The sequence below is a fragment of the Mustela lutreola genome, chromosome 2 (genome assembly GCF_030435805.1).
Source record: "Mustela lutreola isolate mMusLut2 chromosome 2, mMusLut2.pri, whole genome shotgun sequence".
In the NCBI taxonomy this organism is placed as follows: Eukaryota; Metazoa; Chordata; class Mammalia; order Carnivora; family Mustelidae; genus Mustela; species Mustela lutreola.
This window is the reverse complement of record NC_081291.1, coordinates 163800855-163825735: the sequence shown is the minus strand read 5'-3', so window position 1 is coordinate 163825735 and position 24881 is coordinate 163800855. Positions and strand designations below refer to the sequence as shown.

At 38.4% G+C, this 24881-nt stretch overlaps 1 protein-coding gene across 36 annotated transcripts in view; it reads right to left on the bottom strand.

Moving 5' to 3' along the window:
• The window catches only part of ZBTB20 (zinc finger and BTB domain containing 20), an 816455-nt gene that overhangs the window by 304011 nt on the left and 487563 nt on the right, over window positions 1–24881 (bottom strand). For 4 of the 36 annotated variants that reach the window (XM_059164040.1, XM_059164032.1, XM_059164049.1 and 1 more), the window contains one exon: window positions 6786–6934. The exons of 26 other annotated variants lie outside the window; for them this stretch is intronic. The gene's annotated coding sequence lies outside the window, so the exon portion shown is untranslated. Of the gene's footprint in view, window positions 1–809; window positions 1151–1590; window positions 1709–6785; window positions 6935–24881 lie in introns of those variants that run through there. 6 more of the 36 variants (XM_059164036.1, XM_059164051.1, XM_059164046.1 and 3 more) reach the window with 3 other exon arrangements.

Here is a 24881-nt window from a genome sequence, read left to right as displayed (position 1 = left end):
AACAGGATGCAACCACCCCCATTCCATTCCTTCGACAACGTCCCAGAGCACACTCAATCAGAGTCTCTTATATTGAGGACAATACTATATTTGGGTTTAATACTGAGAGGACAGTCATCTAGTTTTCCTAAGTCAGGATGATAAATTTCCCTGGAACCAAATAAGGATTCTCATTGCATTCTTCTATTTGATACCATGAATGCAGAAGAATAAAGAAGAGGGTGTGACAAATAATATTTTCCAAAGGTCGGGTGAGGGGAGGTTCCTTCACATTTAAAAGCAACCAGTTCTTAGCAAAGCAATCTTTAGAAGAACAGTATTAACAATATTCCTTTGCTATGCATCTACTTTTCTTTCCTGCTTAGCTGGGGAGGTAAGTATTCTGAGCAGAATGTAAATGTCCAGAATAGAGATGAGTGAAGTTGGTAGAGAGAAACTCCAAATGAACGATGAGTCTCACTTTCATTTCCCCCTCTTACCACCGCGAGAGCTACCTCCCTACCCTCACACACTCACCTACCTTCCTCCTCCCACAAGCATGTTTGCTAGGCATGTCAAGGCTGACATCCATCGGTGGCAGCATGAAGCCTAAGCCTGCAGGATCCTCCTGAGAACGGACTCAAGGCTCTGCCATTGTCTACAGAGTGCTCTCAGCTGTGCACACTAAAATCTTCATCATTCCGTTGAATTGTTTGGTAGCGTTTAAAAAAAAAGTATATATTTTTTAAACACCCTTTATTTCCTGACTGCCTCAGAGACACCAAGAATAGAATCCTTGACACATCAAATTCTGGAACCTCACCACTCACCAGGACTGTGGTTCCTGATCCCAAGGAGTGTCGACTGAGAATCAGCACAGTCTCTTGAGAGTGTCCAGGCCTGGCTGCTAAGCTCCCTGCTCTGATTAGTTTGTCGAGTTCACAGTGTTCCAGAGTGCTGAAGCACAGAAATTAGGGAGGGGAGGTGGAAGGAAAATCACTGGAGCCTCTTACGATCTAACTTCCACTAACTGAGAGGAAATGTCTTATAAATAAACAACAGCAAGAGAAACAAAAAAACCCCATCCCGTCCTGCCAGAGGAATGTACATTATTGTCTCCCGACGGAAAACTTTACACCACACCAGAATGCAGCCATGTCTCCTGAAACTACCTCCCTCAAAACAGAAAGGAAAAGAGAATCAAGGAAAAAACAACAACAACAACAACAACACACACACACACACCAAAAATGATTTTTTTTATCCCCTTGAATTCTGTTGGGAAGTTCATGTGAGTTCCCAGTAGACAAACTAAACGAAGCAGTTTCAACAGTGTCACTGTTCCAGGATTTCTTGCAGAGCCTGCTTATTAGCAAAATTTCATTTCTGCCCAGATCATTGCTGTGCCATCCGGACATTTTCAGAAGGGAAGTTCAGGGAAGCGGGGGAGGGTTCGACTGTGGAGGAGAGGAAGAAGAGAGGACAAAGGAACACTCCTGATGAACCGGAATGCCCTGGCCACGGCCACGGCCATGAGAAAGCCGGCCCCCACCCACCGCCCGACCACTGCTTGTTGAGGACTTGGTGATGCAGTGTGTGTAATCTACTTACTCTTTCTGCTCGGGAGGCTGAGGTTCCTACATTTCCAGCTCATGCTGGACTGTACCGTAAGCAACAAGTGAAATGAGTTCAGTGATCTCATTCTAGTCCTTCGACTCCTGTCCACATCGCTAAGCGACTGCACAGCTTGGCACAGGCCAGGATGAGTCAGCAGTCTCTGGTCATGAGAGGCCAGGCCTGGAATAGCAGGGGGGTTTAGGTCAGGAGCAAAATGAAGCAGAAAGGCAGTCTAGATGGCAGGGCTCGGCTCTGCGATACACAGAGATGCTGCAGGGCAAAATGAAAGAGCCTCCTCGGCTGGGGGGGGGGGCGGTGTGGGGGGAGATGGTAGGATTGCAGAAAAAGGAGCAGCCAGGGAAAAACTGCCAACAGCTGCCTACCAAACACAACAAGAGCAAATCAAAGTATCACAGTTAGGAAAAAAGGGCACTGTGAGAGCCCTGGAGGAGAAAAGAGGTTCGTTAAGATTTCTAGAATACTTTTTTTTTCCCCCCTCCATGTGCTCCTGCACTTGATTTTGATTTAAGAACCAGTGGTTACCTATACACTATCCTGGCATTTTGATATTGCTTTCCCAATTTGGTAAGTAGCAAAACAAAAAATTAAAGGAAAGCCCTGCTGTTAAATAACAAAAAGAAGCCTCCTACTCCATAAAAGAATGTAATTATATAAAAGGACGTCCATTTGAGTCAATAGTGTCCTTGTATAACCTGTGAATACTGGTCACAAAATGGCTAAAGAGAAGTATTCCTTAAGTGAAGCTTGGGTGGGGGTAACAGAAGAGCTGAGAGAAAAGAGAGGGCCAAGTTCAATGACAAAATGCAAGGGACATATGACATGGTGTCCGTACTTCTACTCAGTGGGGTCAGCATAGATGTCCATCATAAATAGAGGCTTCCCACCAACATGAGTTTCCAACATCTCTCCCTCTGCAGTGTTGCCGTAATACACTAAGAGGAGAGGGAAAATAAACTATCAGAAGGAAAGACAAGGTTCAATGTAAAAAATCAGTAACAGACATTTTGTTTGAGAGGAGGCAAACTGCCCTATGAGCCAATGGATAGGGAAAAATATTAGTATCTGAAACAACCTTAGAGGAGCCGTATCTGGATAAGGAGATTGAGGTGGAGACTGAGAATTATCAGCAAATAATAGTGATGACTCAAGTCAGATGGTGTGTAGCAAGAATGGCATGGGAAGAGAAGATCTGCAGAGCTGGGAAACACTAATAAAATATTTCTTTGACAAGGAATAATAAGGACTCAGTATACATTCCTAATTTTTATGTCTTAGAGATGCATACATATGTAAGATGTGTAAGAAAATGGAGAGTAAATCAATTTAGTTTTCATTCCAGAGTGTAATATGTTATTTCAACACATCTTTGTTAAATGCTCAGCCTTGGGCAGATGAACTTTCTAGCCTCGGTCTTCTTGTCTTTGAAATGGAATACTATCACTGTTGAATTATTTATAAGGACTGAATCAGCGTTTGTCGGTCCTTTTCATAGCAGTGTCTGTCACATGGTGAGCACTCAATAAATTGGTATTGCTTTTCTTTGATTATCATTTTCATAAGTGCCCACCGAAAGAGTCACTTCCAATGTTATTCCATTGGACTGAATGGAACCCATATGAAGGCCCCAGTAAAATGAGTTGGGTAACACTCCTCCGAGAACGCTGCTTTGAAAAGCTCATTTCTGTCTGGGGGTGTTAAACATTATCCTTGAACACAGAGAATGCTGAGAATCTATTATGTTAAAGTCCCAATTTGGGGGTATCTATATTGTCAAAGCAGTTTGAAGCTTAACAGTGTCCAGTAACTAGGAGCCGAAAAAAGAAAAGAGGGATTTTTAGAAGGTTCTCCAAAAGCAACAGGATAAAAGTGCTATTGGCCTTGACCGCATGATGAGGGTTTTTTACCAAAGGGGAAAACTTAGTCCGGTTGATCATCCCAGCCTAATTGATTAATTGTGGGTCTGACCATCTGGCTGATGAATGCTGACACCCAGCAGTGATTACTGTGTAACACAAATCCGGATGTGCCCTCCCTGATGCCTCCCACAATAATGGCAACTCTGAACTTAAGGTTAGTTTATTCAGGCCTCTTGGCTCAATCTCTTCATGGAACAGTGGTTGTGGCAGGGAATATTTTACTAGACCTGGTCAAGCATTATCTTCTCTTATTTCAGTTACCTCCTCCTTCCCAACTCCACGCCTACCCACTCCTGAGTCCTCTCTTGTCTATAATCACTTTTCATGCAAAGCATTCCATCTGTAGTTTTCATCATACTGTCGGATTCTCTCATTTCCGGTTGCTCTATTCTGAAAAATATTCGGTTTAAAAGACCTGTACTGCTTATTTCACAGGGAATCCTGTTGAGATGTTTTTACTGTATCTTCTTTGCTACTCTTTTGCTTTAAAGAAACCTGTGCTTCCAAATTCTATATATATATATTCCACCTAACTCAGGAGCCTGATTAAAAGGCCCAAATGTTGTTCACGTTCTCCATGAGGTTAATAGAACACAAGGGTTAATAGAAGATAATTCTTATATCTTGAACCTACTCTGTTCCTCAGTTAGGAGTGTCTTCTGGAGAAGACTCCAGAACATATTTCACTGCTAGAGAAGGAAAGTTAGGCTCCTGTAAATCACAGGGATCAATAGCAGCGCCACCAATCCATAGCTGGGGGTAACCTGCATGCAGGAGAGTTTGCCAAGCAAATCAAATCTGAATGCATAAATATAAACCCTGGGAGATTATAACCGAAGGTTTTATTATTTTTCGTGGGAAGGCACGGGGGAGTAAACGGACACAAACTGTCTTGCACAAGCTTGGCCAATGAGTCACAACCGAGCAGGATCATCCATTTCCCCTCTTTTTCCCAGACTGATTTCCATCTCAAAATTCATCATGCTTCTTGTTCCCCACAGATGCTGAATTCTTCTATGTTCCAGGCTGGGTTAGTGTTAATTTTCAGTAGAGGATGGCAATAGCACACTGAACTGCAGAGTTCCAGACTGGGAACTGGGAAATGTTTCTGGCCTGGCTGTCGGTAAACAACTATGTGTCCAGGGCAAGTCAAGTCCCTTAACTCCCCATGTCTCAGTCTCTTCATTGAAAAATGATAGGGTAGGACCACATGAGCTCCATGGTCTCTGCCAATACTAAGATTGTATGGTCCTATAGCTCATTTCCTTTTTCTCTCTGGCATCGAATGCTCAACCGCTCTGCTTATAGTCCTTTCTCTGCTCTCAATTACTGATGGAAAAATAGCTCCTTCATTTGCTGCCCGGTATTTGGTATTTGTAACCCCCCCTCCCTTTTTGATGCTAGCTATTTGGAGTCAGAAACACGAATCTAACCAGATAGATGCTTTAAATGTGAAGGCGTTTAAGGAGAATAGCTTTCCCATGTAGAGCATTTAGTGTAGCTCTGCATGGAGGAAGCCAGCCATCCAAAAGTGGAGCAAAGGGGCCAATTCACAAATGAGAGGAAGCCTTTCATAATAAGAGTCTCCAGACTCTTCAGTTTCGATAAAGCTAAACGCTACCAAATTCCAACCACTTTTCTAATCAATCTCAGACATCATCCCAGACACTTAGGACTACAAATTTGAGGCCCAGCACTGGCAGTGATGCAGTTCTTATTTCACCTCCACCACGTATTGCCAAGTAGGATTTAGGATGGCATAGTAATAAGAGCCAAGAGGACAATCTGTCATTTATTTTCCTCCAAACTTTTCGAAATTTCCCATTTGGGCTCTGTTTCCCAGTTTTAATTTGGTAACTGCCATTTTTCAGCATTTCTTTTAACAGGTTACTAATAATTTCTGATACAGGATCTCATATTTCATTTTGTGCTGCTAGAACTGCTGTTAATATTTCATCTGCCTTCACTTCAGCTCGGAATAAAGGCTGCTAGGTGGTGGATACACTGTTAACACTTTGGTTCTGGGGACTGGGTCATCAGTGTTCGTCCAGTTTTGTCCATATCTTGTTGGGTACAATGAGAGATTGCCTGTCTCAGAAATAGCTCAGGGCAGGGTGTGGTGCACATTTTAGGGATATTTCAGAGTTGTTGTTGTTGTTGTTCCCTGCCCCCCTCCCCCCGATATTTGATGAAAACAACAAAAACAAGTTTTTGTGTTTGTTCTCCCAGGGAACTTGCTATCTGCTTTAGCGGTAGTGTTCTAGAAGCAGAGGGCAGTGGTTAAGAACCAGGGCTCACAGGAAAATCTCGGTTCAAATTCTGGCTCTGAAACTTACCACACATACCATGTCAGCCAGTTCCTTAACTTTTCCAAGCCTCTGTTTTCCCACTGGTAAAATGGGGATAATAATAGCATCCACCTCTATTGCTATGAGAATTCAATAATTTAACGTAAAATGCTAAGAACTTTCTGAGTTCTCAGTAAGTGATGGGTATCATTATTATCCTAACATTAATAATACACCAATTCACATAGTAGTGTTACTTTGCAACATCTTTTCAAGGTCAGCGAGTTATTTTTCAATCTAGACCTTTGTGATTTGCTTTATTATAGTTCCCATATAAGAAATTCTCAGTGATATCAAGTAAAATATTTTAAAAAAGGTCCTTAAAACAATATGTAGTTTAAAATAGTATATAACATCATATTATATCATTTTTCAATCTAGCATCAGATTCTCAAAGGTTTTTTTTTAAGATTTTATTTATTGTTTATTTACTTAACAATGAGAGAGAGAGAGAGAGAGAGAGAGAGCAAGGATAAGCAGGAGGAGTGGCAGAGGGAGAGGGAGAAGCAGGCTCCCACGGAACAGGGAGCCTGATGCAGGGGTCGATCCCAGGACCCTGGGGCCGAATGAGCCACCCAAGCACCCTCTCAAAAGTTTTGATTTTCTAATAGCCAGGCTTAGATAAGGTGTCTTATACCAATGTTAATCCATTCCATAAAGTGATGGCTTATCATATTTACTTTTCCATACTCCCAAAGAATACAGATTATTCTAATATTCTTTGGGTATGTATTAGTCAGGGTCCATTAGGAGAGAGAAACCACACAGCAATTTGAACAGGAGAAGTTTAATATAAAGAATTATTAACTATAACAGTGGATTGCAGTAATGAGGGAGTAGCTAGTAAGAAGTAAAGAGAATTCTAAATTATATAAGAATAGCAAATATAAGGAGCAACGATTACTTGTAGGGCTGAGAATCAGTGCCCAGAGAGAGTCCCCTCCGGTCCTGTGGTGGGATCCAGATCTTGGTGGACCAGGCACAGATATTGATGAATGAATGGCAGGGAAGTTGCTAGAGAGCTGCATTAGAAGATCTTGCTGGAAATCTGCACTGTAGGGAACAGAGAAGCTGTTCACAGGGAGATGTCTCATCGGAGGCACGCTGCTACACAAACTACCCAGTGTGTGTGTGTGTATGCATGCATATGTGCATGTGCATACACACGTGTGCTGAGTGCTGGGGGAGGCTGCTGGTCACTGGGCCCTGGAGAAGCTACGTGTTCTTCAGCTGCGGGACACTGAAGCAGCTGTGTGTGCTGCAGGAGCCAGGCCCTGGAGAAACTATGCACACTGCTGGACTCTGCCAAAGGAATACCCAAGAACCAGCAAGCAAAACCTCTTCTTCCTGTAATGTCTCTCTGGACCCGCTACTGACAAAGTGCACTCACACTAGCTTGAAAAAGAAATATATTTAAAGGACTCAGATATGTTTTTGTAGAGAAGTAAGGAAGGGTAAATTTGGGCTGAAGAGGCAATGCAATGATAACTCAAAGTTACCATTATTTGCTCACATGTTTTATAAAAATACTCACTTTGCTGATTATAATCCAAAGCTCTCAATTTACTGTAATGTTATTCACCTTTACTAATAAATTGACTCTGCATAGCTAAATGAATACTGTCAGAGTAGCAATAGTCAGGGCATCTGGGTGGCTCAGTCGGTTAAGCATCTGCCTTTGGCTCAGGTCATGATCACAAGGGTCCTGGGATTGAGCCCTGCATCAGGCTCTCTGCTCCTCGGGGACTCTGCTTCTCCCTCTTGCTCTACTCTCCCTGCACCATTCTCTCTGTGTCTCAAATAAGATCTCTTTTTTTTTTTAAAGTAACAATACTATTATTTGTATAATAACCTTTTCCCCTCAAGTGCTGCTTGTGTGTGTTTTGTTTATAATTTATAGATTAAGAAAAAGATGTACAGAAATGCTAACCTATTGACCTAAATTTATGCATCAGTGAGCCCAGTCGAGTTTCAACTAAATGATAATCAGAGAGTCATTACAAACAACCCACAGCTTCAAGAGAGGTAAAAACTGTCTCAATGATCATTTTTAAAAATTTTTTCTTTTCTTTTTATTGACTCAAGAATCCATATTTGCTGTTGACTCATTTTTTGGGGTGGGGGGCAGGGGGAGACTGTTAAGTATAGGTTGATATTTTTCAGAAAAATGGGTCATGTATTTAGTAGGAAATTTTTCCTATGGTTCTTGTCTTAATATCAAATAGAGAAACATCAGAAAATGACCAATTTGGTGCACTTCTAAAAGTGATCACTCTTAGAACTGGTTTTACTTATAGCTAAGGAGGTATCCTGCTGAAACACTGAGGCTGTTTAACCTAATTCCTTAATTCCTTTAAAAAGAGGCCTGAGGGCACCTGGGGTGGCTCAGTTGGTTAAGTGTTTGGTTCTTGGTTTCAGCTCAGGTCAGGATCTCAGGGTCCTGGGAAGCAGCCGTACATGAGGCTCCCTGCTTAGGTGGGAGTCTCCCTCTCCCTTTACCCTTCCTCCCCACGCTCCCCCCCACCCCGTTTGCACATTTGCTCTCTCTCTCTCAAATAAATAAATAAATCTTTAAAAATAACAATAACAATAAAAATAAAAAGAGCCTGAACCTTTTATTCTCTAATAAGAGGTAGGGTTTTAAAACACAAAAGAACATTAGGAAAGGTTGTGTTGGTGAGGGGCCGAAGACACAGAAAGCAGTTCTAGGGAGAAGCGGGTCCTGTGGAGAGGAGACTGTCACCAGGCTAAGGCCACAAAGCATGTGTCTCACTCATTTACCGATTTTTCCCCATGCCTGGCCAGAAATAGTACTGTCTGTGCTCGATGTTATGGGAAGGACCTGTTTGCTTCCTCACAGTTGTGTTTTCTGAAAACCAGTGGTTCGCCGAGCAAAGCAAGCCTCCTCAGGCTGTCTCTCAATCGCTGACGCTGGAGGCAGTTGTCTTTAGGATGTGTCTCCTCTGTGTTGTGTATAAGGACTGAGGATAAACCTAATGACCCTACATACAGTTGATGCCTACCTCCCCAACAAATAGACACACACATCTCCCTTGTGATTCCTGAGTCCAAAGGGGGATAGTGACAAAGGAGAGCCGTGAATCCATGTGAGTCAGGCAGGCGAGTCCGTTTTATTTTAGTTTGCCCTTCTGTTCAGCAGGCTTTTCTGCTCTGACCCACTATACTTACCCTGTCGGCTGCTCTTACTAGCAACATGCCTTTTTAATCAGCCTTCCTGGGGTCTGCATTTGATTACAGCATTTGTGTTCTATTTTGATTCTTTTGTACTGTGCCCTGTGGTGTTAGCTTGAAAGGTGTTATTTATAAAATGAAATTCTATTGTATTGCCACTTGGATTCAAAGAGGACATATAATATTAATGCAGAATGTATTTAATAATATCTTGAATCTATTAAATCAATTTCTTCATGAGAACACAGAAATAGGGGGGAGGCAAGTTGGTTAGCAACCAGGTAATAGGATTTAAGATTCACCTGAACTTTCCTTTACAAGCACTTGTGAAAGCCGACACAAGAATCATTCTCTTAATGTCAGGGTTTCCAGAAGGAGGAGACTACCTTTCCTCAGTCAGCCCAGTGCGGTGTGCACCTGTTTAAACATTCAATTGTGAAGGCCAAACATTTTCCTAGGCCTCAGATGCAAATTTTTTGACTAAGGAAACCATGAGATGAAACACAGATATGACTTTTTTACTATCTAGAAGATTTACGTAAAGAAGGAAATATAATCACCTGTTTCCAAGGAGCTGCTTGCTAGAATTGTAAAAAAAAAAAAAAAGAAAGAAAGAAAAGAAAAGAAAAGAAATGGGAATTAAAAAAAAAGAAATTTCTTATGTTCCTGACACCTCTTGAAAACAGACTAGAAAAATCCTAGCGATACCAAGACTGGAGGCAGTTTTCAGGATGGCATGTTTTGAATGATGTTCTCACCTGGCATAAGTTGAGGTTTCTTTATGGCTGCTGGTCCTCTGTAGTTTGATTAGATTGATGAAGAAGTCCCCAACTTCTTTTCACTTCTAATTTTATTTTATTTTTTAAAAAAGATTTTATTTATTTATTTGAGAGAGAGAGTGCACACCCATAGTGGGCAGGGGGAGAGAGAGAAGCAGACACCCCGCTGAGCAGAGAGTCCAATGTGGGACTGATCCCAGGACGCTGAGATCATGACCCAAGGACCCTGAGATCATGACCTGAGCCCAAGACAGACACTAACCGACTGAACCACCCAGGCACCCCCTTTCCACTTCTAATTTTAATGCACACCCGACACTGAAACATTATAGCATGGTATTTCTGCTTCCTTATCACAGTGTTGCTGCACAAAGGCCGTTCTTGCCCTAAACCTTTTTTCCCTCTGTTGATACAACTGAAATCATCAATGGCTAAGCTGTTTTTTGAACAGGGAATAAGGGAGGATATGGTGTGGAAGACAATTTAGCAGTTGGGCCCTACAGAACTTCTAAAAAGAAATTGTTGCCCTCAAGTGAAGTTGGCTGTGCAGCCTTGGGTGACAATGCCTAGATTATTATGCTCTCACTCAATGCCTCAGTGTAGGACTCCAGGAAGCCTAGGATCCAGTTTCTAATCCCCAAAATGGGAATAACTATATTTATCCTTTTCTACATGCATTGGGCTTCTTTAGGGATGAAGGAGATAATAGTTCTGAAATGCTCTAAACTCTTTGAAGTGAAGGTAGGATACAAATACACATTATTAACATGATAGTTCAGACCCTTTTTTGGGTTCTTCAAATCTAGGTATGAAAAGCATTGACAAATGACAAAATTTGCACCCCTCTGGGAATAAATTATATACCCTCGTTCATAAATAACATCCCAAACATAAGGAGCTAGGATGTGTTGGGAAATAGACATTTCAACATTGAATGCTTCAAATTGTAAGCTATTTACATAAAAAGATCATGTTATTCACCTCTGTATCCATCTAGATTCTACCATATTGGTTTGCATTATGTAAATGTTTCACTAATATTTCTTGAACTGAAACATGAGATCATACAGTTTTAGAGCTGAAAGTAGCTAGAGATCGCACAAGTCTAGTTAACTCATTTGGCAGAAGATAAAACTGATGCACAGATGAATTAAATAACTTATTCAAGTACAATATTAGCAATGTTACAAGTCTTTGGAGGAGTTGTTAAAGATCTGCCACCGAAAATACATCACTAAATCAATTAAAACAAAATAGGTGTTCCTTTGTCACATAAGAAGTACTCTTCAGCTCAAATAAACCTTAAGTCTTCTAATCTAACCAGGGAGGCTGAAGCCTAAAGTAACAAGTAAACTTCACTAAATGGCCATAGACCATAAGTGTGCTAGAAATGCCAAGTAACTAAAGTTGCCTATTTTAATACTGTGCCAATCCCCCAATCTGTTGCCATATTTCTCAGGTAAAATCAAGGTTGTACAAACAAAAGGTAATGTCAAATCTTTGAAATTATGTGGGATTCATGAAGATGTAATTCAAAAATGAAATTATTTTTATCTATTATTTCAGTCTGCTATTCAGTTATGTTGTAGACTGTAAACCAAATTTAAATTCTAGGTTTGGGGAAATAAAACAAGAAACATTGTCCTTTGTTAAATTAAAAAAAATAATAAAAAAACGTCAGGCCTATAGCAAGAAAGGCAATTTCCCTTTGGTGGAAGTTATTTGTATAGTATTTGCAGAAACGAGTTTAATGCTTGGCTTAGTTGTCTGGTTAAGTTAGCACCATAACAATAAAAGCCAATCAACCTATCCTTTTAACTGATTTGATTTCTTCTTCTTCTTCTCCTTCTTCGTTGTCTTCTTCTTCTTTTGGAATGGTATAATTTTTTTCCTTTCTTTTATCTTGAATCAATCAAAACTTTTAAATTATTAATTAGAATGTAAATAATTTGTAGCCAGGGTTATTTTCATAATCTCCTAAAAACTGCAGGAGGGTGACTGGCATACAACAGGCACTGAATAAATGTAAAATTTCAATTTTTGTAGTCATCTAGGAAATCTCCAATGAGTTACATTTCATTTTTCCAAAGCTCCTAGCACACTGGAAATCCCTGAAGGTCACAGAGAGCAGAGCTTGGAGCAAAAAGGAGCAAACAACAGCAGCAGGCTTGGTGCTTCTAACACGTGGAGGGCCTGTCAGACACTGCTGTTTGTGTATTACCAAAATTGGATTCCAGAAACATAACCAGGCTTTCACAGATCAAGTTCAATTTATTAACTTGGCATTTCTGCCTCCAATTCTTGCTCTACCTTGCTTAGGCATCCCAGGTTCCAATCCCTCCCGACAAGTATTCTAGAGTATAGCTGGTCTGTGTTAGTGTTTGCCTTTATCCTGGTATTGTCAAGGGAGTCCTAAATTTTAAATTTTCTCTTCTGTTATCTCTATAATTTGTGAAGTCATGTCTGGACTTCTGGGTTGGAATATTACACATTCATTTACTATGATTCAATAAGCATCTACTGTGTGTGAGACACCAGGAAAATAAATAGAAATAAGACTTACTTCCTGCCTTCAAAGAACTAAGGAATTCATAATGTAGTGGCTACTTCCCAAACACAGAATATATGTTCCTGCTTTTAAGGTTTTGTTCTTACCTTAGTTACCTTATTATTCTTTTATTGACCTAATTGCTTTAGTTACCTTGTTTTCTACCTCAACATAAATCATTTTGTAGTTTTTGTGTTCTACATTAACTTTTCTTTTGTTTTGCCTATACAGCTAGAGTTGACACTCTTGTCTACCCAATCCCCATTCCCCCAATTCTTCCTAGCTACAGACCCCTATTTTGTTCAGAATGGCAATGTGCCCAGTCCTGCATGATGAGTTACGATATTTCTGAGCCAATTATGACAAATCTGTTCCCTGATTTCCTTGCCTCCCTAGCAACAAAGGGTGGCTTTGGGACCCAGTTCTACACAGTAAAATCTATGTGGCAATCTGCTGGCTTCTGAGAAAGCATTTTCTTTTTTTGATAAAGGTAGAGGTAAAAGGCAATCCTCTGGCATCTCCTTTCTTCCCTCTCTCTCTCTCTCTCTCTTTTTTTTTTAAGTTTTTATTTAAATTCCAGTTAGTTAATGCACAGTGTAATATTAGTTTCAGGTGTACTATAAGTCATTCAACACTGTTTACAATACCTGATACTCCTCCCCCTCTTCCTTCTTTGAACAAAGACATGATGCCTGGAGTTGCAGCAACTATTTTGTGATCCTAAAGCAATAAGCATGAACAAAGGCAAAGAGAATCCCAGAGATGTTGGCCCTGGCTTTATCACACACCAGCGACTCCCTACCTCTGAACTTTCTGCTCTGTGAGAAACACAAACCCCTATTTGTTTAAGCCACTCAAATCAGTATTTCTGCTACTGAACAGATTTCTCACCAAGAAAGAACTTCCATAATTTAAATCATCCAAACTATTCTTCCTAACAAGATGGCAAACACTGGTTATATTCTTGGCATTTAATAAATACTTATTAGCTTCACATCTTGATAATATACACTAGACATTCAATACATGTAATTAAATTCCCATTCCAAAAGCAAAGGGGAAAATCATAATTGTACTAAGATATGAAAAGAGAATTAAACCAGGTTAAAAGAGAAAAAAAAAACACTTGAATCTAAAATAAGATGTTCTATGAGAAGAAACTGTTACAACCAATTCAGTTACTCATATAGTAAAAGAAACTTTTAAAAGTTTTCCAAAATTAGTAGAAATGTATTTTAAGTAAGAAGTAAAACATCAGAATAAGCCCCAAAGGGATGGATGTTTTAAATAAGAGATCATATAAACAAGATTTCCATTAAATACGAAGAAGACAATGCAATGCAGTTCCAACTATATTAAAGCTAAGTGAGGAAGCAGCACTTGTTAAATATCACTCATAAGGAGACACTTTCTCTGTCCCTCAGGTAGCATGACTGTGACTCACCCAAAGGCTCAAGTCCTTAGCATGCTAATTAGCTTCCAAAATCTTTCACCTGAGGTTTAACCCCTGTCTAAGGAAATTGTTATAGCCCTTGCTTTTGGAGAAGAGACTACAGAAGTTGGGACAGAAGCTATTTTCAAGCCTTCCAAATATTACAAGTTAATGGGGAACTCTGGAGAGAATAAGTAGCTTTGGGTCTTTTTAGGTTAGTGACCTTAAATATAAGGTGTGATTTAATCAGAAGCCAAAGTAATCATAGCAGGAGGTGGGGAGAAAGACTCAGAGCTGCCTGGCGTTAGGGAGGACTTTGGTGGCCGCTTTCAGCTGGAGCTCAAACTGCAGGATTCTGTCAGAGGCTCCACAAACAAAGGGCTGCATTATGTAATGCTTCTTGTATTCCTTTGTGAACTATTCCACAACAAAGTTTCATTAGTCTTCCCTCCTGTCCCCCAGACTTTTGACCACTTTCAGGCTGCAACTTGTCCAGAAGGGAAACTTTCTATCTTAAATAAAAATTTAAAGTGTAAAACAACAACAAAACAAAACAACAACAAAACAACGGACATTTTTTCCAGGAACCAAATGAAATTAATTTGAACTTTATACAGGCTGAGAAAATACTTCTTAAGCTAGGTGGAGAAAATGAATCGCATGTGAAGAATTTCCAAATAGTTCAGCAACAGTTAGCAATAATTGTCAAACTCTCTCGATCTATCATTTTCTGGTAGTGTTACTTTGTTGACTGTACCATTCTCTGAGGGTCACCTTTCAACAGTGCATTTTATAGGCAAAGAAGACTGTTACATTGATGATACACAGCAGTCCATTCTCAGAAACAGTAACTTTTTTCGGATTAAAATTTATTTTTGTGCCTGTTATAAAGATGTTCTAAGATTAAATATACTCCTATGCTATCGTAATTAGTTTTGATATATAAAAATCTACTTTTTAGCAGTGTAATTATTTTTATTATATACTAACTTAAGAGCCTTCCATTATATAATCTTATTTTGATCAGCTGTAAAAGTGATTTACTGAAATCACTGAAATTTACTGCTGAAAGATTTTCCCTTTTAACATTCCAAATGTTGGTTTAATATCTGTCGCTTAGACCCTCATAAAAGTGGCTAAAGTTTTCTGAGGAATACTGCATTTTGTATCCTGTCTTTTGGTCTGAGAGTCTGGGTTATGCCTAGTCAAAGTTTAGATGGGAGCCCTCAGCTACTGAGTGGTCTAAAAAAATTAGGCTTTGAATCATAGCAGGTGACATTCTTCCTGCTGACTTGGTCTTAAATGGATGCAATGACCTATCACCTCTTGGGCAGAACATGAGGCTGAGGTGTTGAATAGTGCAAACTTCATGGGAGCGGGAAATCAAGACAAGTTATAGGTCGGATACATGGATTTTCATTCTGCTGGCCTTTTTTCACTCAAAATGCATCACTCTCAGACCCAGAATTATGTCTTATAAATTGGGCATTTCTCCCAGTTTACTCAGAATAATTCTAGTTCCAACTGTTCAAGCTCAATTATTAATAGTGGTCACTTTTACTCTCAAAAGTGCCCCGGTTTGGATGATAAATTATGGGGCTATCCTATATAAAATTTTTAAGAAAAGTTATTTATAACACCATTTGCAGTGATAATCACTCTCTTTAGGACAAATTAAAAAAAAAATCACTACTGGTCAACTTCTATAAGGAGAGAAATAAACTAAAAGCTTATTTCTTTAATCCCGATGATTCAATTGGAGAGATTTTGCCATTTACAGTTTATTGTAAGATGAGAGTAATTTTGGGAAATCATATTTTAATGAATTATTTAGGATTCCTAATTTTCAGTAGTATCGGCTTTTTTGTCAGCCCTATTTCAAACAAGAAGGCTTATTTCCCCTTAAAATTTGTTATAATGAAAAAAGCACAAGCTCTGAAATAAAATTCTTTGAATCCTGGATTTGAATCCTAACTCAGCTATTTGTTCAATTGGCAAATTCAAATAATCTCTGTGAACATCATTATTATTAACCCCTTCTAAACTGTCTTTAAGGACATTTTAGAAGCCAGAAGTGAAACAACTATATATATGGTAAAAGGTAACATATTTTCAACATAGTTACTATTTGTTTAAATAATAAAAACGGCTTTTCTCTTCACAACTTCTAGGACCCTTCTATGACTGAAGAATAATTGCCAACAGTAGCTAAGATTGAGCCACAGGTGAGAGGGCAGGGGTCTTTGGTTAGACTCTCCCCTGACACAGTTTAATCACATTTCTGGGTGACCCCTGTACATAGACAATGATGTCCCACAAAGATCAAAGGAACAAAGACTAAGGACCTTGTTTACTGAGGCAGGAGCATGAAAGGCTGAACTTCCTTTTTTTTTTTTTTTAAGATTTTATTTATTTTAGAGAGAGAGAGAGAAAGAGAGAGTGGGCACAGAGGGAGTATGGGAGGGAGAAGCAGACTCCCCACTGAGCAGAAAGGATGATGCCTGGTTCAATTCCAGGATCCTGAGATCCTGGTCTGAGCCTAAGGCAGATGCTTAACCCATGTTCTGCTCTTTCTCTGAAATTCTAAATTCTCTGGCCCAGAAAAACCTTTGGGTGTTCTGACTTAATTCCTTTAATCTATCTAACATCAAAAATTATATGGGGAGTGCTTTCAGGTTTTCATCTTTATGAACGTTATAATAATTTTATTTTTTAAAAACTTTGAGTTTCCTTCATCTTGCCAATGTTTAAAAGACATTTCTTTAGAGCTGTCAGTAATCGTAGGATAAGTTATTATGAATTATTCTTCATGCCAATAATTAGACAGGTAAATACCTAAAGGAAGAACTAATCCTATAATGCAGGGCATTTTTGTATGTTTAAATTGACTCCTCTGAGAGTGGGGCTCTTATACCTAATTTGAGGACTCAAAGATCTTTCAGTTTGTAGAAGGTTCTATCATTTAACCCTCTAACCAGTGATTCCCAATTTTAAAATATACTCTGCTTGCAAAAGCCCTAGGACAAAAAGAGGAGTGAATGACAAGAGACTGAAGAGAGAAACAGGTAGGTAGGTAGGTACACCTGGGTTATAAAAGAGCTCTAGATAATCTTCTCCCATCCCTTGGGGAGAAAAATCTCTTTCACACATTCCATCTATTAGAAGTTCATTTGTGTTTAACAAGACCCTCTTTTAAAATGCAAATCTGCCTTGTGAACCTCTAAACCTCCTTCACACCTTATTGTTAATTACTCTGATGTTCTAGAATATGATCAACACTTAACTAGTATTGGCAATCCAAGAATGAACAAATAGCTCAGAGTGGAAAAGGGAAATTTTGGTGGAGTGGGACTGGGGGCAGCAGGGTAAGGATTTCATGTGAGCAATAGGGCACCCTGATATTCTGCAGTTTTCATCTAGGAGAGTTGCAGTAACTGGAGTACCACAAAAGGAACATTTTTTCTTGATTGCCAATATCTGGCTGAGATCAGAACAGGTTGGAAATCCACAAACTTCAGGTTTTAAATGCTTAGCCTTAGCAAGTTGAGTTTAGTCTTTTCTAAAAAACCTTCTAGCTAATTCTATCTCTAAAACTTGGCAACCTTAGATTCTAAGACTTTTCTGGTTCAACCTCCCAGGTTTGAAGCGCACTTGATAAATGAATTCCCAAAATAAGTGAACGTGGCCTAGTCCTTTTTCATTGTCTTGCTAGTCATTCACTTCTTTGGAGATTATGGTATGTAATCCTAGAACATACTGTAAACAATTTCAGAAGACTATAAGATATGTTATTTCCATATCCATTTTAGTAAGTAGTACTTGATCAAATATCAAAAAGCTACAAAATTTGGATTAGACTTTAAGTGACTTAAGCTGTAAGTCTTAGCTAAGCAAAAATTCAAGGAAAAATATTTATGACATTTTAACAACATCATTAATCATCTCACCGTTTATATGAAAAATAAATATGCTAAAATCTTCACTCTTAAGAAAAGGGGTCATCTTTCCCGCCAAAATGGCTATTATTAGTTTTCATGTGGTTGGATACATTTGTAAACCATTACACAAAAACATATGTTTGGAACATGCTTATTCCTTTATGAGTATTCCTCTTTTGAGGCTACAGAATTTTCTTAGTTGTTCCATGTGCTTTTTTTGTTGTGCTGATAGCTTCTTATGCTAAATAATTTTCTTTCTATCCTATTGTTAATGAAATGAATTCTAATAAGGAAAAAAAAAGAAGCCCTCTAATGAAAATCCCTTTCTTCATGTATGTGAGCTGGGAAGTTATATAGGACACTGGGGGACAACAAACATGTTGCATATTCTTCAGTTGATCACTCTGTGGTTTACTCACCTGAATGCATTTTGAAAATCAGTAAAGCAATAATGGGAGAGGGATTCTTTGTGTGACTAATTTTCAGTTACTGATAAAGTACTAGACAAGTTTGTCTTAGTATTAAACATAAATATAAACACACTTTTATGTTCCATCAGATCTGTGAACCCCCATTTTAAGGTATCTCACCCATAAGGAGGAGTGAAAGTCTCAGAGGTATTAAAATTTCACAGAACCTGAACTGGAGTTTTGTTACATGATTCTCAGTTGACCTGTAAATGTGAGAGTCAACTATTGAATTGGCATGGTTAAAGTACAGTTCTTTCAAATAGTTCTTACAAATCCTCAAAAAGAGGATTATAGGGCACCTGGGTGGCTCAGTGGGTTAAGCCGCTGCCTTCGGCTCAGGTCATGATCTCAGGGTCCTGGGATCGAGTCCCGCATCGGGCACTCTGCTCAGCAGGGAGCCTGCTTCCTCCTCTCTCTCTCTGCCTGCCTCTATGCCTACTTGTGATCTCTCTCTGTCAAATAAATAAATAAAATCTTTAAAAAAAAAAGAGGATTATAAAACAATTGAGAATCCTTCCAGATATGTAATTTGATTTTTTATTTTATATTTTGCCCTTACTTTCTCTTATAACATGCCACCGCTTTTCCCTATATATTTTTACTACAATACTGCATGACAGTGAGACTCTACATTCTTGGCACATAATGGGTTCTCTATAAATGTGTGCTAAATGCATGAAAAACCACCTGGGTAAATATTATGAAGTGAACTATAGGAAACTTTCAATTAGGCAAATCAATACATCTATAGTTTGGAGGGATATCCATGATACTAACAAAATGATTAGTAATTCCAAGGATACTTAGGAAGGATGTAACCTAGAAGGTTAAAAATGAGAAATTCTAGAATTGGAAAAGAAAAAAAGTAATATAGCTCAACACAACTGAAAGCAATGCAGGGCGCCTGGGTGGCTCAGTGGGTTAAAGCCTCTGCCTTCGGCTCAGGTCATGATCTTAGGGTCCTGGGATCGAGCCCCATGTCGGGCTCTCTGCTCAGCGGGGAGCCTGCTTCTTCCTCTCTCTCTCTCTCTGCCTGCCTCTCTGCCTACTTGTGATCTCTGTCAAATAAATAAATAAAACCTTAAAAAAAAAAAAAAAAGAAAGCACATGCAGAAAAAAGCTACTATATTATATTGTTTATTAAAACATTAAATGGAACAACTGAAATTAGAATGCTAATTAGTATTATTATATACAAGGCAGAAAGTTATTTCTTGTTGTTCCAACTCTGGAGAGAACAAATTCTCCAAAGCCACCAAGAACAGAATAGGAGAAATGTTTGGAATTTAAGAGTTGCAGTAGATTTAAAAAGCTAGATGTTCAAGGTAAGGGAGTTTGATTTGTGGGGTGACCCCTCTCTGATCCCTGCCTCATGGCATTTACACCCTTTCATACTCTTGCCTACATTGTACTAGGTTGGCCTGTGTGACCAATATAATGTAGTAAGAGTGGTGGTATGTGACTCTCAGTACTGGGTCAGAAAAGCCAGTGCTGTGTCTTCTTAGTTATTTGGATCACTCACTCTAGAGAAGCCAACCCCTATGTCATGAGGACACTCAAGTGGTCCTGTAGAAAGATTCACATGATAAGGAACCGAGCCCAACAGTCAACACAGACTTACGAGCCTTGTGAGTGAAACATCATGGAAGTGGATCCTCTAGCCCCAGTTAAACCTTCAGATGAGTGTAACCCTGGCTGACATCTTGCCTGAAACATCATGAAAGGTTTGAAACTAGAACCACTTCACTAAGCTGCTTCTGAATTCCTGATGAGAGATCCTGAGAGATAATTTATGCTTATTGCTTGAAGTCACTAGGTTTCAAGACAATTTTTTTATAACAATAGATAACTAATAGAGTGATTATGACTTACCCCCACCCTCACCCCTCAGGTGCACAGAACTGGATGAATCACTCCTTGGCATATGATGCATAGTCATTATTGGTCCATGCTTGGCCTACTTTAATTCATATAGTTGGCTATTTTTTTTTTTTTTTTAAGAATTGATAAACACTAGTGAACTAAGTCCCTAAAAGAAGAGTTAGGAGCTTCATAATAACCTACATCTTTCCATATAGTTTGCCCCATCTTATATTCTTGTCTCGCCCACCTAAAATATAATCATTATCCTAATTCTTTTTACTATTTGTTTGTTTTCCTTTCCATATAGTTTTATCATGTCTATAGCTATGCTTAAATTTATGTTTGTGTGTGTGTGTGTGTATATATATATATATATATATATATATATATATATATATAAAAAATGTGTATCTAATATGTATATATTTTGATTGCTTTTAACTCTACAAAATGCTATTATGCTGCATATAATGCTTTGAGATTTAATTACTTTCACTAATATTATATTGTTAAGATTTATCCACACTGTTGCATATCACTGCAGTTCATTTTGTGTCTAATTATTGATGTTGCCAAGGTAGTCAGTAAGACAGAGAAATAAGACTAATAAGCCCTTACATCACAGAATTATGTACTTGTGGGTGGGCAGGATAAAGCCCATTTAGGATATAATTTAAATAAATTCATGAGCTCAAGGCATGAAAAAAACCAGAAAATTGATTTAGACATTAAAAAATTCTTTCCTATGGATAATATTATACTTTAGTAATATGTTCTTTCTTTTAAAATATAATGCAGTTTATTATACACACACATAAACCATGGATTATACAGATGCTTATTGAAGTGAGTATTATAAACTTTAAAGACCTATGAAAATATAGTAAGAATTGCCTATATAAAAATTAAATGCTAGTGTTCTGATGGATTCTTTGCTAGAGACTACACTGGTAGAGACCACAAAGATGATCTATCTTTTCCTTAAGAATTCATATGATACATTTGTATGCAAATAATATTTATGTACAGGAATTTTCTTTACTACCAACTATTCTTAAAGACACACACATTATCAAAGAATTCCTAAATATGACTACTTAATGTCTACTTCAAATCTTTATGGATACAGTTTAAAGTATTACTGACAAACCTAATTAATTATATATCCAAATGGTGAGGGTCTCTCAATCTCACCTCTTAGCTTCTTCCCATTCAAAGAGCATATTCCTGTCTTGACAGTACTATCCAGAAACTAGACTCATTTGTTAACTCCCAAAACAACTGTATTTGTGTCAGCCAACTATTTTCTGGTATCTTTCTGGCTGATATCAGTTTACAATGGATAGTACTGTTGAATATCAAAGTTATTTATTTTAATATTATTAGTAGTACTCCTGAATCCCCTATCCCCACCCTGCTACCAGTGCCTCATGGAGATATGCTGATTCATGGAGATTTAATATGCCTCCTTAAGCCACACAGACTTCCAGTACAAGGAGACTTTTGATATAGAGTAGCCAAGTTAACTTCATCCATTAAATTAGGATTTATTTAGCCATTTGGCTTTATCAAATAGACACAAACACTTTTCTTTGACTTGACACAATTACTGAGAACGTATGTGAAAATTATCTATAAAGCAAGAGATATTTCATTCTCAGTTCTTCACTAAACAAATGATGTAGCTTTAAGGAACAGAAGGAAAAGAAATACCGATGAAACAGAATCCTCAGCTACAGCATGAAGTCCAAAGCATGGAGCAAGCCAGAAGAGAATGGAGAGGCTTAGCAGAATTACTGAAGGTGATCAGAAGTACTGATAGAGAAGAGTCACCATTTTTCCTATTCACTTCCTTAAAACCCTTTATTTTTTAAAAAATGACATACACATTTAAGAATGCACTTTTCTCATATTTGTCATTTTTCCAAAAACCTCTACACAAGAAAGAAGGACTATTTGAAAAGCAGCTAAGTGGGAAGATGATAGGAGTCTGCGGGCCAAAAAGGAGGCACCCAAGCCAGCTCTGGCCTTGCTGTCTTCTCTCAGTAGGCTTGTGGTAGATGGAAGAAATTTAGAAAACTTTCATAAGGGAATGAAAACAAGTGGAGGCCCTGTTTTGTGTTTTAAAGATTTTATTTACTTATTTGACAGACAGAAATCACAAGCAGGCAGAGAGGTAGACAGAGAGAGAGGACGGGAAGCAGGCTCTCTGCTGAGCAGAGAGAGCCCAATGCGGGGCTCAATCCCAGGACCCTGAGATCATGACCTGAGCTGAAGGCAGAGGCTTTAACCCACTGAGTCACCCAGGCACCCTGAGGCCCTGGTTTAAAGACAGTGAAAGAAGTGTCTTCTCTTCCTTGTATAGCATTTGTATTTGGCGAAGGAAAAGTCTACTTCCTTCTAATGAAAACTTCTCATTCCTAATGAACACTCCACTAGGAACATTTGCAAATAGTCAAGGCACAAGGCAATAGACAATAGCAATGGGAAAGAGAGATCAGGTTTAAGATTTGCTTTGGAGGTTGATGTGGTAAAAACAAGCTATATAGTATAAGAAGTCAAAAAACAGAATAATCTCTTTCTTCTAGTCTATTATATAATGGAGAGTTTGTTGACTTATATACTGTGAATGTATACTTATATACTTTATTATATTAATTATATACTTATATATACTTCATTATATTAATAAATAATAAGAAACTTCATTATATTAATTATATATATTAATTAATATTTATTGTGAATGTAAAAAAAACACAAAAGTTACATTCATCTTTCTGTAATGACACCAATCTATTTTGCTATTAAATTTCTATTCAAATGCTCTATTTTGTTTAGTTATAAGGGATTTGATCCCCTTAAACTTTCTGAAAGTTTGTATGGAAGTCAGTTGCTAAGGACATTCCTAGGGAAACCTACAAAATGTTGCAAGATAAATAACCTCAGTACAATATGAAGATTAAGTAGAAGGGAAAGTTTAAGAGTTACCTTGGAAAGGAGAAGAAAAGATTTAGAATTCTGGGCTACAGTTGCTAGTCAATCACTGATGGAAAGGAACTCAGTCAAGACAGTTTTATACTTCCCAGGAAGGGAGGACTTCTACATTTTTCATCTTGGGAATATCATCGAGAGGAAGCAGAGAGGAATGTTTATCATCTCTTCCCCCACCACCCCACCTACACCTACACACACACACACACACACACACACACACACACACACACACCTTCCTTTTCTTCTTCCTTCCACCTCCACAGCTTTTCCTTTGGTGACTTAAAAATAAAAGACCTCACAATAATAAGCCAGAGGGGACAACTAGGAAGTCTTAGAAGTCTAAAGTGAGGTTTAACTTCTAGAAAAGGCTTATGAGAATTTACTTAGGTTGAGGGAAAAAGCAGAATGACAGGAAGAGCATGGATGTAGGATCAGACAGCCATGAGTTTGAAGCCAAACTCTACTACTTATCAGTGTAACCTTGAGCAAGTTAACCAACCTGTTTAAACTTCAGTTTAGTCATCTCTAAAATGATGCTTACCTATGGAATCTGTGTTACACATACTCTGTAGGTACTCAGTCAGTACTCTGTACTTCTCTAGTATCTCTCTAAACTGAATTTGGAGTAAGGAGCTAGTAAAAGGACATTTATGTGAAAGAAAGAAAAGAGACTTAATCCTGAGAGCGCTTGCTGTAACAGTCATTTGATGATTGACCAGATGGTACTTTGCTGACATCTCTTCATTTACCAATTGATGAAATGTTAGAAGTGGAAGAAAAAAGATTAATCTCTAACTTCTATCACTTGAAAAAAACTAATGATCAGAACTAAGAAACAGAGGACAAGAGTAGATTATTTTTAAGGTTAATATTTCAGAGATTTTTCACAAACATACGGTGTTTAGTGTTCTCACATTGTAAAATATATTCTCTATTTATACTTTGATCTGCTTGTCTACCAGAAGAGTAAAAAGTATATTAAGTGTAAATTTTGACTAAATTTTGTGCTATCTTTTGATTAGTTGTTTTACCTGTACTATTGGATTTGCTATGACATTCCCACTATTGTCTTAGCATCCCAGCTAATAAAAAATATACCAAGGGGGGTGCCTGGGTGGCTCAGTGGGTTAAGCCGCTGCCTTCGGCTCAGGTCATGATCTCAGGGTCCTGGGATCGAGTCCCACATCGGGCTTTCGCTCAGCAGGGAGCCTGCTTCCCTCTCTCTCTCTCTCTGCTTGCCTCTCCATCTACTTGTGATTTCTCTCTGTCAAATAAATAAATAAAATCTTAAAAAAAAAAGTACCAAGGGACTGATTAATTAACATAATTAATATTTATTATTTGTTATATACTAGATATTGCACTCATCACACTATTAGTATTTTTAATATCATTAAGAGCTATAAACATATTGTATATAATAATAGAAACTATTTATTGAATGCTTATTGTGCACCACATTTTGCTAAGCATTTTGTATACATTTTCAGTTAATACTTTCAAAGACCTAATGAGCAGTAGATAAATGTAGAGACATGATAATCTTTTCTTGTTTTTTTTTTTTTAAAGATTTTATTTATTTATTTGACAGAGAGAAATCACAAGTAGACAGAGAGGCAGGCAGAGAGAGAGAGGAGGAAGCAGGCTCCTTGCCAGAGCAGAGAGCCCGCTGCGGGACTCGATCCCAGGACCCTGAGATCATGACCCGAGCTGAAGGCAGCAGCTTAACCCACTGAGCCACCCAGGCGCCCCAATAATCTTTTCTTGTTAAAGGAAAACTA